This window comes from Grammomys surdaster, unplaced genomic scaffold (genome assembly GCF_004785775.1).
Source record: "Grammomys surdaster isolate TR1022 unplaced genomic scaffold, NIH_TR_1.0 193, whole genome shotgun sequence".
In the NCBI taxonomy this organism is placed as follows: domain Eukaryota; kingdom Metazoa; phylum Chordata; class Mammalia; order Rodentia; family Muridae; genus Grammomys; species Grammomys surdaster.
In genome coordinates this window covers 745,021-756,943 of record NW_021604638.1, presented here as the reverse complement: position 1 = coordinate 756,943, position 11,923 = coordinate 745,021, and positions in this window count along the sequence as shown.

The following is an 11,923-nucleotide window of genomic DNA, read 5'->3' as shown; positions in this document are numbered from 1 at the left end:
CCATCTAGAGAAGCCACCCTTGGTCTGAAAGGCAGAAAGATCCAAAGAGACATCTCTCCCTTAGTACCAGGTTACATAGAGTAAAATACTTGAGGTTCATCCTCCTGGGAAACCCAGAAAAGGCTGAGAATTCTTGACTCCCCAGAGCACAAGGTAACAGTATGCTCACTCATTTGAGTTTCTTGGGAGTCATGCAGCTCACTGGACTCTTCAGATCAGGGTAGGAAACTGGGGGGACTTTTTGAGAATAATTCTTATTTGGGGTTAAAGAAAGTGGAACCATTATTTCCTGGGTGGATTGTCTTGAAGGTAGAATCTGGGGACCCTAAAAAGGGGAAATGTCTGCTCCCTTCAGTTGTGAATGCTTGAAAGTCAAATCTATAGCAGTGGGGACCAAAACACTCCTCTTCTAGCCCCCCAGATACTTAGCACCTAATTCAGTATTAAGACAATCTTTAAATTCTTCTCATGAGGTCAATGGAGACCATGTGATGGACAGGATCAGCAGGCAGAGCTGGGAAGTGATGAGCCCCTGAGAACCACTGCCATAGGTCTTACTAGGGAGAAGTTTAGAGGAGGCCCCAGGGCCATCTGTCTGAAAGGTTTATGTCTCTGACACTCTAAATCTGGGTTTGGAGCCCCAGACATAGGTACCACCTGTGGCCTGGCATCATTTGTCAACTGAGAACTTTCCATCTCTCCAATGGACCTGGATGCCTTCTTCTGTGGTTGGGAGGCAGCAGTGGTATAGTTGGAGCCGTGCCGGGGGGTTATCAAGATCCCACACTCAGGCAATTATGAGGTGTCATATATATTCCTTGGGCTTCTCTGTATAGCTTGGTAGGGGCTTCAGTATTTCTGAGAGCAGGAAATGGCTTGGGAAAGGGACTGAGACTTGGGACTGGTATGTGGCCACACAGAACCTCCCTGTTTCCTGTCTCCTGTCACCCACTGTAGCAGAAAACACTGGCTAGTGTAGGTTTGGGGTCTCTGATCCTCCACCTGGGTTTGAGCATTGCCTTCCGCCTCGCCCCTGGTTTTATCCTATTGACTTCTCTGAATATGGAGGTCCTCTCTGCTTTCTGAAACTGTTGACAAATTTTGGTTGTACTTTCTGTTTTGTTGTCTATGTGTTTCTGTGCCTGTCTCTTCGTTTCTCTGTGTCTGTGTCTCTCTATCTCTAGGTCTCTGCCTTCATCTCAGTTTCTTCTTTGATTTTGCTTTCAAGGGCGTGTTCTAATATCTCCTGACTCCCCCTCCCCAGTCTCTGTCAGAATAACTATCCTTTCTGCACCCCTGAATTCCATCTGGCATCTTTTCCTGTTACTGGGGTTTGTACATATCCTGTTTCCTAGAGTCCCCGATTCTTTGAGTTCTGTGATTGCCATTAGCAAATTCCCAAAGTCATGACACAGGTTATAAGTTCCTAAGACCTTTGCTGGAGAGAACACTGCCCCATCCACCATCCCTCCTGCTGCCACACACAGACCAGCCCACTGAAACAATTTCCCAAGCAGTGAGGTCTTTCCTCCATGCTCTATGCTGACTAGCAAGGATCCTGGTTCTTGAGGGAGAGGTCCAGGCTCAAAGGTCTCACAGGAGATAGAAACCCCAGCTAGGAAGGATTCAGCAGTTGAAAGGCCCCAAGAAGACCCCCACAGCCAGCTTAATGGAGGACCAGTCCTCTGGACTGCAGCCCGAGTTCTTTGTACTGGGCTTTCACCTTAATTAGTAGATGCTTTTCAGAGAAGCAATCAAACGATGCCACAGAAGCAGCTTGGACAGGGCACGGAAGGCAAGAGCCATTTCGGTAATGGAGTTGGTGGAACTGCCTTTCTAAAAAGAGCAAGTGACCACTCTGCGCTATTAAGTATGCTGGGGGCAATGCTGTCCTGTCGTCTGCCCAGTTATTAAGGATAACTGATGGCCATCCCACCTTTGCCCAGCAGCCAAGGCAAACTTCAGTTCTATGAATCCAGGGTCCTGGGTAATGGCTTACAGGGGTAAAGCGCTGAGCTCAGCAGTCACAGAAGTTTGGGCTTGGACTTCTCACTCACCAAAGTACCCCAAGAAGATAGCGCTGATTTAAATACTACCTTCAAAGACATGAGGAAGAAAACTGCCCATGGCTGGAGGGGTGGTATCCATAGAGACACTGGTGGGTGACAGGGAAATCCGCATGGTTTGGTGGACACAGGGAGACAAGATCATGTCCCATTGATTGTATTTCAGTGCTGGCTGGATGAATCTGGGAGGATGCCATAGCTGAGTCCCTAACTTGACAGGTTAACTGGGGACAACATGTACATTCATTTCTCCCACGTCCGTATTTACACAGAGCACCAAGGGAAGCTACTGCAGTGTTTGGGGGCTGACCTTCAAGGGAAGGGCTGGCTCCCTTGTGTCCACCCCTGAATGTCTATCTCCATGAGACCTGGCTACTACAGCCAAATGTCATTTCTCTGGCCCAACTACAGACCTTGGGTCTCACCCCAGACAAACCCTGTGTGGATTGAGGAGAGTATAGTGTGGAAGGATGGGTACCAGGTTCAAATCCTTCTTAGGGGATCATTAAGCCAGTTCTCAACCATCAGGGTCTTTGCCTGACAACTGGTGGTCACTAGCCAGGGATGTCAGAGGGATGTGAGAGTTAAAACAGCTCTGGGAGTGAGAAAAAACAAAAGGCAGGTCTGATGACCTGATATATAGACCATCCTATGGATGGACAAGAGGAGGGGCAGGTAGAGATGAGTACTTACATGATGGATGGATGGATGACTGACTGACTGACTGACTGATTGACTGACTGACTGACTGACTGACTGTCTGAGTGTATGGGTAGACAGATGCAAGAATGGATATGTGGATGGTGGACAGATGGACGAAGCAAAGAAAGAAGGAAGAGGGACAGGGAAAAAGAAAAGGTAGCAGGATCAATAAACGATGGCTGGGTGTGGTGGCAAACACCTTTATGTCCTGCACTCAGGAGGCTGAGGCAGGAGGGTCTCTATGAGTTTACAGATTGAGTTCCAGGATACCCAGGGCTATACAGAGAAAAACTCTGTCACAAACAAACAAACAAACAAACAAAACAAAACAAAAACAAAAAGGGGAAAGGAATGAATGGAGGAAGGAAGGAAGGAAGGAAGGAAGGAAGGAAGGAAGGAAGGAAGGAAGGGTGAAAAAAATGATGGGTAAATGGAAAGACTAGAACCTGGAAAGGGCCTTGGCTGTGTAGACACAAAGACAACTGTTAGGCAGAAGGACTTGACAGAAAAAAGCAGAGGCCAATTATAAGCTTAAGAATACCTGGGCTTAAGCAAAGGCAGCCTCGAGGTCTTGTGGTCTCCCACAGTCCTGTCACAGTCCTGTGCACACATCTGTGAGAAGAAAAAACAGTGCCGTCGGGACAGGGACTAAGATTTGGCTAAAGCACCATGCTGTGTAGACTAGACACATGCATGAGAAAACTGTGGCTTCTGGGTCTGTAAGTGGCTCTGCTGACTCTGCCACTGTACCAGCAGTCCAGCACTGTAGACAAGGAGACAGACTCCCCTCTCCTCAGCTTCCTTCTAACTCCCTCATTCATTGTTCCTAAAGAAAGGTCTCTCCTTCTCGCCCTCTCATGAAGTTTTTCCCCCTCTCTGCTACCTTTTAACATCAGTTTTCTGGGTCTCCAGATGTTTATTCAGCATCTTCTGACTAACATTTGGATGGATGGAAGTGTTTCCAGTAGGTTCCATCCTTTTTGGATCCTGGGTTGTGAAGACTCTGTGGGGGAGGCCTCCTCTGACCTCCTTCCAGAAGTCACTTTAGATGGGACACCACACACACACACACACACACACACACTTGCTCATTCTCTGTCTCACTTTCCTATGCCCTGTGGTACCTCAGGACACTGCCAGCAAGAAACCTATCAATAGGGCTGGAGAGATGGCTCAGTGGTTAAGAGCACTGACTGCACTTCCAGAGGTTCTGAGTTCAAATCCCAGCAACCACATGGTGGCTCACAACCATCTGTAATGAGATCTGATACCCTCTTCTGGTGTGTCTGAAGACAGCTACAGTGTACTCATATATAATAAATAAATAAATCTTTAAAAAAAAAGAAACCTATCAACAGATGCAGTCTTGCATTGGAGACCTTGTGTTTCAAGAACTACTAGCCAAAGATCTCTGTTTATAAAGTTACACACCCTCAGGTAATTCAGAACAGTAATGACAAACAGGCCAATATACATTTAAACAAGGAACCAAGCAGAAAGGATATATTTATTGATCAGCCTCTGCCACTCTACATCCCTGGGCAAAGAAGTGGCTCCAGCTGCAGCCAAATATCTGTTTCCCTGTCTGGAGGAGAGAGAGCAGTTTCTAATCTTCACCAATCCCCTCTCACTGTAACTAAATAATAAGGAGAGGGTGGAGAGGAGGTTCAGTTGGCCAAGTTCTTGCCTGATAAAGACTTGAGTCTGACTCCCAGAACTCACATATCCTGCCAATCATGACACTCGTGACTCCAGCACTAGACGTATCCCTGTGGCTCACCGGAAGCCAGTAGAGCCTGTTGAGCCGCAGGCCACTAAGAGGCCCTGTCTTCAGAAACAGTCCCGAGGAACACTGACCTCTGACTGCTGTGTGCATGGACACATGTGCACACACATGATCACTTATTCGTGCATGCACACACAAAGAGATGAGGAACTGGCCAATGGTATCATCGCAGGGCATTAACTGGGGTTCTAGGTCAATACACTTTTACGGTGGAGCATAAAGAGACTGCAAGAGATGTAGGTGTCTTCCTCAATCTCAGGTATAGGAGGCAAAGAAAACGGCTTATCTCCACCTGGTGCTACCACAAGGCTTTGTGGTGTTCAGGGATAAAAGTCCACCCCAGGGAGGATATCTCACTGTGACAGTGACTTGAAGAAAGAAAGGAAAGGGAGACAGGTCAAGTTCCTGCAATGCCTGAGGTCCACAGTGGACCCTTGCATCCCTACAGCATCAGGTGCTTGGACAAGTGTTAAGTCCCTACTAATGTGCTTCCTTAGAAAAGGCTCTGGCACCCGCAGAGGCTGGAGGTGAAAAGAACACGTCAGAAACTGCCACAGAGCCGTAAGCTGGCCCCAGATGACACTGCTGAAGGCGGGTCACCTTTTTTTTTTTCTTCCTTCCTTCCTTTCTTTCTTTTTTTTTTTAATTTCTTTGAGCAATAACTCTTTTTGTGATTTCTCTTGACGTTTGTTGCCCACTAAATCAATTTGATGCATTGCAGGCAGATGAAGATGGCTCTCCAGCTTGCCCTCCCTTATAGGCAAGGCGCCAGGTAGTGATTTTAAGAGATTGTCTTTTTATGCTGAAAATGCTCAAAAAAAAAAAAAAAAAAACCATGGCATTGTTTCCTTTGGCAATGGAAGGTCCCTCAGAGTTCCCTTCCTTTTAATATTGATAGGTTCCCAAACACAGGGAGAAGGACGGCTTTTCAAGCCAAGGAAGAGAATGGCCCAATGTTCAATGTTACCCAAGCTACTCCAGTGCTATTTTGGGGTGCTACCCCTGAATTCTAGACTTCTAAAAGCACAAGATTTTCAGCCAGAGAGGTGACTTCATACTTCATGCCTAGAGAGACCTCTCAGGGGCTGCCGGTGGCCAGCAATGAACCCGGACAACAAACTCTGGAGGACAAGAAAACCAAGAGGTGTCTCTGGCATTTGGGATGGAGAGTGGGGTTCACACACACACATATTGGCAGCTGGTGAGTTGTGTGCGATCGAACACACACACACACACACACACACACATTCACTGTGTAGATGGAGCCTTGTGTGAGTTCACATAGAAAATTTTGATTTGGACCTGGGCCCTCTTGCTTTTATTGTCTATAAAATTAGGAGTTTAGAAAGGGTCTTCTTAAAGCTTTCTGATTTGACCCTCTAACTCTTAAAAAAAAAAAATTCATGTTTAGTCCCTAGGAATTAAGTCAGAATGTAGAAGCTTCCTTTACAGGATAGTTAAGAATCCATCCTGACTTTACCTTCACAGAATGGTTGGTTTGGAAGGGATGGACTCGTGCCCTGGAGCATGCACCTCTCCCTAGCCCTAACTGTGGTATGGGATTGCAAAGTATGTTGCAGATGATAGCAGGAACCTCAAGTGCTTAGGGCAAGAAGGGAAGATGAGTGTCATCCTGAGAACAAACTCAGAGGCAGTAGGAGTTGGCGCTCGCCCTGAGGCTGTCAAAAGGTCTCATAGAGAAAGAGAGTGCTTAGATGGATTACTAACGCCTCAAGGGTGCAGATGGGAGAGAGCCACACATACACTGAAGGATGCTTTCCTTCCCTCTCAAGCATAGAGGCAGGAGCTGTGACTCCAGCTGGGGACTCAGGAATAGCAAGCTGGGCCCTGGGTTCCCACCGTTTTGCATTCTGGGACAAGCCCTGGCCTCCGATGTCTTCTGATGAACGATGGAGATAGAGCCAGCTGGCTCTGTGGACCCAGCTCTTGGTGTTGGCCATGTTTATTAACTAAGGGTTCTCTTCCAGAAAAGCTTTCGGGAAGATCAAATTTCATCTGGCTATAGCAGTAAATCAAAATAGATCTGTTTCCTGTGTGATTAGGAGCTCCACTTAGGGTTCTAAATGGGCACTCCCTCTGCCAGCACACCACGGACCTTTTGCAAAAAAAAAAAAAAAAAAAAAAAAAAAAAAATGTCCTTGCTAGATTCTGCAAAGCTGAGTCTCCGGAGTCTAAAGAGAGCCAGACTAGACAGAGGAAGGCCTGTCCCCTGGGGCTGCTTTTAGTGATCCTCAAGTGAGGATCAGAGCCAGGAGGTTTCCTTTCCTCCCTCACTGCCCAGAACTCTTGCAGAGGAGCAATGACAGCTTAGGAGAGCCATCGTTCATTCTGACTGTCTTATAAAAATGGCTTGACAGGAGAAAGAACCCAGTGGCTGGTACTTATCTTTTGCTCTAATTAATTTCAGGGACAGGCTGTCTTTAGGTTTACAAATGTGTTGGAATCAGAAAGAACTAGTGGTAAGTTATGTCTGTGATGCCAAAAAAAAAAAATTTTTTTTTAAAGAAACATGCATTCTCAAAGCCAATGGGTGTAAGCCTATGGGCATTTACTGAGCACCTACTGTGTGCAAGATACCAAAGAGGCCCCGTCAATCACTCCTTATGACTGCTAAAAGCTAGCACTCTGCTGAGAGGCAGCACATGCTCTGTACCTATTCCTCCAAGCCTATTCCTCAGCTCTAGCACTGGACATGTGGCAATGTTGACTCAACATTAAGTGACAGATGGTAGTAGACGGAAGGCCTGGTCTGTGGTTGGGGTCTACTGGCAGGCAGTAGATCTTGGAGTAAGGCAGCAGAGCATCAAGACTGGACATGGCCAGTTGGTGCAGAGTGAAGGTCACTGAAAGGCAGCCTCACAGGGCTACAAATGCTGTAGGCCCGCCATGGAGTCCCTCGGGATGTTCAGGGAGGCCAGGGGAAGGAAGATTTTCCTGAATCTGAGGAAGAACAGCCAGCAGCCCTGGATGGGTGGATATAGTTCTGCCTCAAGCAAAACCAATAGTAAGAAGAAAAAACACCCTCAATTTTTCCAAACTCTACACAGGGAGCAATTTTTCAGTTTTCTGAACACTCAGCCACGAGGTTTTCCGTTTAACGGGCACTCCCTAGATGCATTTAAAAAAATATATGTGATTTGCAAAACAGTTCAATCGCTCACAATTTCTCTATTGAGTAAAGTATTTTCAAACAAGTAATCAAATTCAGAGAACCAATTGCTTTCTCTCCTAGAGTATCTAGCATAGCACCTCTTAGCTTAACTTGCCAACCCAAGTACAGCAATTGCAGCTGCGGCACTGAACAAGAAAAATGTGCTGGTGTCGAATCTGTGTTACATATTGTCCTTGCCTTTAAAGGGACCAGTTGCTGGCTTACAGCGTCTTGTAAGCTCTTCTGAGGGAGCCATGGGTCTTCCTGGTTCTCTGAGTGGGTGGGATGGAACAGAGGTAGAGAAACTATCATAGCCCCTTGCCTTAGTCAGCTCTCTCTCTCTCTCTCTCTCTCTCTCTCTCTCTCTCTCTCTCTCCCTCTTTCTCTCTCTGTAGGAAGGAAGAACTGCAGAGACCCTCTCTCCTTCCAACATGTCCTCTGCCTGCTCCTTCCCATTCCTGGCTGGCCCACAATTTTGCATTATCATCTCTGTGACCTCCCTGGACCCCAAAGACATCATTTTTTAAAACCTTTAATGACCAATCGATTACATTTGCATCAAAGAGCGTTCTACTCAAAAAAGAAAAAAGGAAAAAAAAGGGCCTCATGAATTTTTATTCCAGTCTCTTCCTACCTGGAATTCACAATCACTGGGGCTGGCTTGAGATTTACTCCTGCATGACCAGTGAAGAATATGGCAAGGCGTTCAGCCAAACCACCACCAGACTTAGAGAATCTACTGTGTTCCAGACCTTGACCTGGCCAGCAGAGACCCAAGGAGGAATCAGGCAAGGGGACCTCAGGCAAGGGGGAGTATAGCAACCATGGGGAAGGGTACTGCGTCTAGGGCTGACTTTTTTCACAGAGCTATGGCGTGTTGGAGGTGACTTCCCAGAGGTGAGGCAGGATGATGGAGAATGTCTTCAGGTAGAGAAACCTGGGGGATGCAAATTCCAGGCACATGTGACAGCTGATGCTTCCTGGGACACAGAGATCAATTACCAAGGGTATCCTAACTACGATAGGGGATTTGGATTCGTCCAGTTAGTGTAGGAGCTGCCATTGGAGGGTCATAAAGAGGGTGGCAGAGGTAGACTTGAGAGGAGCTGGAATCCACATGGCCATCAAACTAGACTGATAGAGGCAGGTAGGGCAGGGGTCTATCTGGGGTCTGTAGATACAAGAGGGAACCTGGAGATACTCCAGAAGAAAGCCATGACATGCAGCATCCTGGACATGATTGAAGAAAGATGACTCGCCAAGAGCTCCTGGAAATGCAGCAGCCTGCTCCTGGAAGGTCATGAGGGCTTGTGGAAGAAGGGCTCGGTGAAGGTCATGCTGAGAGCGTGGTCAGAGGCAGCTAGGGTGCACGGAGTCCTGAGTCTGGCTGTTCATGATCAGAGCATCCCTAAGCAGCAGAAACTGGGGCCCAGAGTTCCACATACATGGTGAGCAGAAAACAAAGAAGATGGTAACCAGGAAGCATAGGAGAGAGAGAGATTAAGAACCCGGAGATAGAAAGGGAGGGAGGGTAGTAATGGTTTGCCTCTGTTCTTCAGAGCAGTGTGACCTGCAGGAAGTCTGCACTGGGCTGAAAGTGTGAGAGATCTCAAGGCTCAAGGCTCATCCTGTCTCTGGCATGGGAAAACACATGGTCCAGCTCAAAGGCTAGAGAGCATACAGAAGGCCTGGGATGGAGAAGAACATAAACAGGATATAGGAAGGGTCCTGGAGTCAGATCTGGGGTAAAGAGAAGGGGCCATCAGTCCTTCACCATGACTTCTAGCTCTCTGGGGTAGAAGAGGAACAGCGTGTTGAGATCCGGGACTGCTTGCATGTGAATCCAGGGCCTGGGAAGAGTGGAAGATGGGTCCTTCGCCCCAACCCAAGCTTTCCTGGCAGAATTTGGGCACACACCCACTCTTTTGGGGTCTGGCATTCTTCAAGGGCTAGGGGCCCATGGTGGGCGTGGCTGAGAGCTGGATCAAGCATCTGTGGATGACCGTACCCAGCTAGCAGAATACAGAGGTGGGGTTAAAGCACGCAGGTCCACCCACAGCCAAGAGTGGTCTCCCAGTGTGTAAAATGGACACGTTCTAACTGCCTCCCTCTTGGAGAAAGGAAGGTGCACAAATGAGCCAGTCCACGAGCAATTGCTTTGCACCGTGCTGGGTAGAACAAGACCTCTTGAGAAACACCATCATCGCCACCTGGCATGAAATGACCCTCCTGTGGGCACATCTCTTCGTCACACCATAGGCTCCTGTCCATCAGAGCTGTCCTCTTTGTTTCCACTCCTCAGTGACTAAGACAAGGCCTGGCAGTGCAGAGAGCGCCCAGCCTGGCATCTGAATAGGATGATTTCTTGCCAAGAGTCCCTCCCACTCGTTCTAGTCCCATTAGGTGTTCATGTGAGGGCTATTTCATTTGTCCCTCCTAAGTGACTTTTTAGAGGGTCACACAAAGTCACAACTCCTATGACTAAAACTGTGGAGAAAAGGGAGCTGGTCAACGTCCACCAGGTCCGCCTCCGGCTTCTCTAAAAGCCAAGCTTCACACTTGAAGAAAATTACTTCTGCACCTACCAGGGGTCACTGTTATTCAACTCTGAATATAATTTCATGGCATTAGCAAAAATGATCCCTTTTAGAGCTCTATAAATGTCCTTGGCCCACAAAACACAGTCTTGACCTTCAAAGAGACTAAGATTTCATGGGGCGTCTTTTATGCCTATGGTCCTTTCCTGGCAAGAAGCCATACTGGGGCTCAGGACAACCTGTTCCACCATTAGGCATTCACCCCTCCCTGGCGCCCACACAGCAACTGTGGGTTTCTGAGTTGCTCCTCCTCATTTCCTGTCTTCAGACAAGGGGCCTGTCTATCTGGATGCTGCATCTGCCTTTTCCCGTGGCAGCATCTGACAGTGGGGGATGTTGCTCTCAGAATGTTCTCAGTGTGGCCTTTATCTCCTGCAGAACATCAGGTCTTTCTTACCTTAAGAGTGGAATAGGCTAGGCTAGGTGCCTTTAATCCTAGCACTTGGGAGACAGAAGCTTATGGATCTCTCTCTCTCTCTCTCTCTCTCTCTCTCTCTCTCTCTCTCTCTCTCTCTCTCTCTCTCCAAGTTTGAGACCAACCTCGTCTACAGTATGAGCTGCAGGACAGCCAGGGCTACTCAAAGAAACCCTGTATTGAAAGACAAAACACAAGAGGAAGAAAATCCCCCAGCAAGGCCACACAAAAGGTGCTATTCACACCCAAGACTCTGTAATTTGTGTCTCAAGACACAAGCTAGAGTGAGAAGGGGATCTCCCACTGTCGCTCCAAAGACTTAACTGGGAATTCTGGACACAGGAAGCCAAGCCAAGAATGGGGATTCTGTGAAGACTCAAGTCTTAGCTTATAGGCAAGTGTGTGTGTCACGATAGGGGGCTACAGAAACAACCGAGGTTATCAACAGACTCTGCCAGGAGCTAATATACAGCATGGATTGCCCATCAGCTCAAAAAGTGACTGTCAACATTGTTGGAATGGAATAATTAAGTTGATGTCATCAGAGAAAGCTCCTCCCTCGTTTCAGGGCTCGCCTTATGGACAGTCAGTCACCACAGGTGTCCATCTACTCAAAAGGCCACCTCGGTGCTGTCCTAACTCTTCAACACATTCGGAGCCTCAGTGGTATTGCCCAGAAGCATCTGTCCCAATATCCAGAGGAACTGGGCCCTGGGAAGGCACCTCCAGGCTGCGATAGCTGTGGTGGGAAGGTGTGAACCATTGAGAAACGATTCGCCAGCTTTCTGCCATCAGCAACAGAGGCAAGCCAGCCTGGCCATCTGTGGAGGGCGAGTGAGGAAAACCACCAACAGTGTGTGGGTGTCTCTGTTGCGGTTAATTTGTTGGTGACAGTCCCCAGATAAAGAGTGGTGTTTGTCAAACAAGTACTGAGAGCTGGCATGGGTTTCCTGCTTGATCTGGGAGCTGTGGGTGAAGTAGATGGACAGAAATGGGTAAGCGAAGCTCACCTTTGACTCTGAGCACCCAGCCTCGCCTTGATCACCCACTCTGTAGATAGAGAAACAGACTTGAGGGCTTAAGTTGACTGAGACCTCCAAGTTGATGACTGGGACGGGGGTGAGCTCCTCAAAATCATGGGTGGAGAAAGAACCACCCAGGGGAGGCAGGAGTTCATTCTTCACG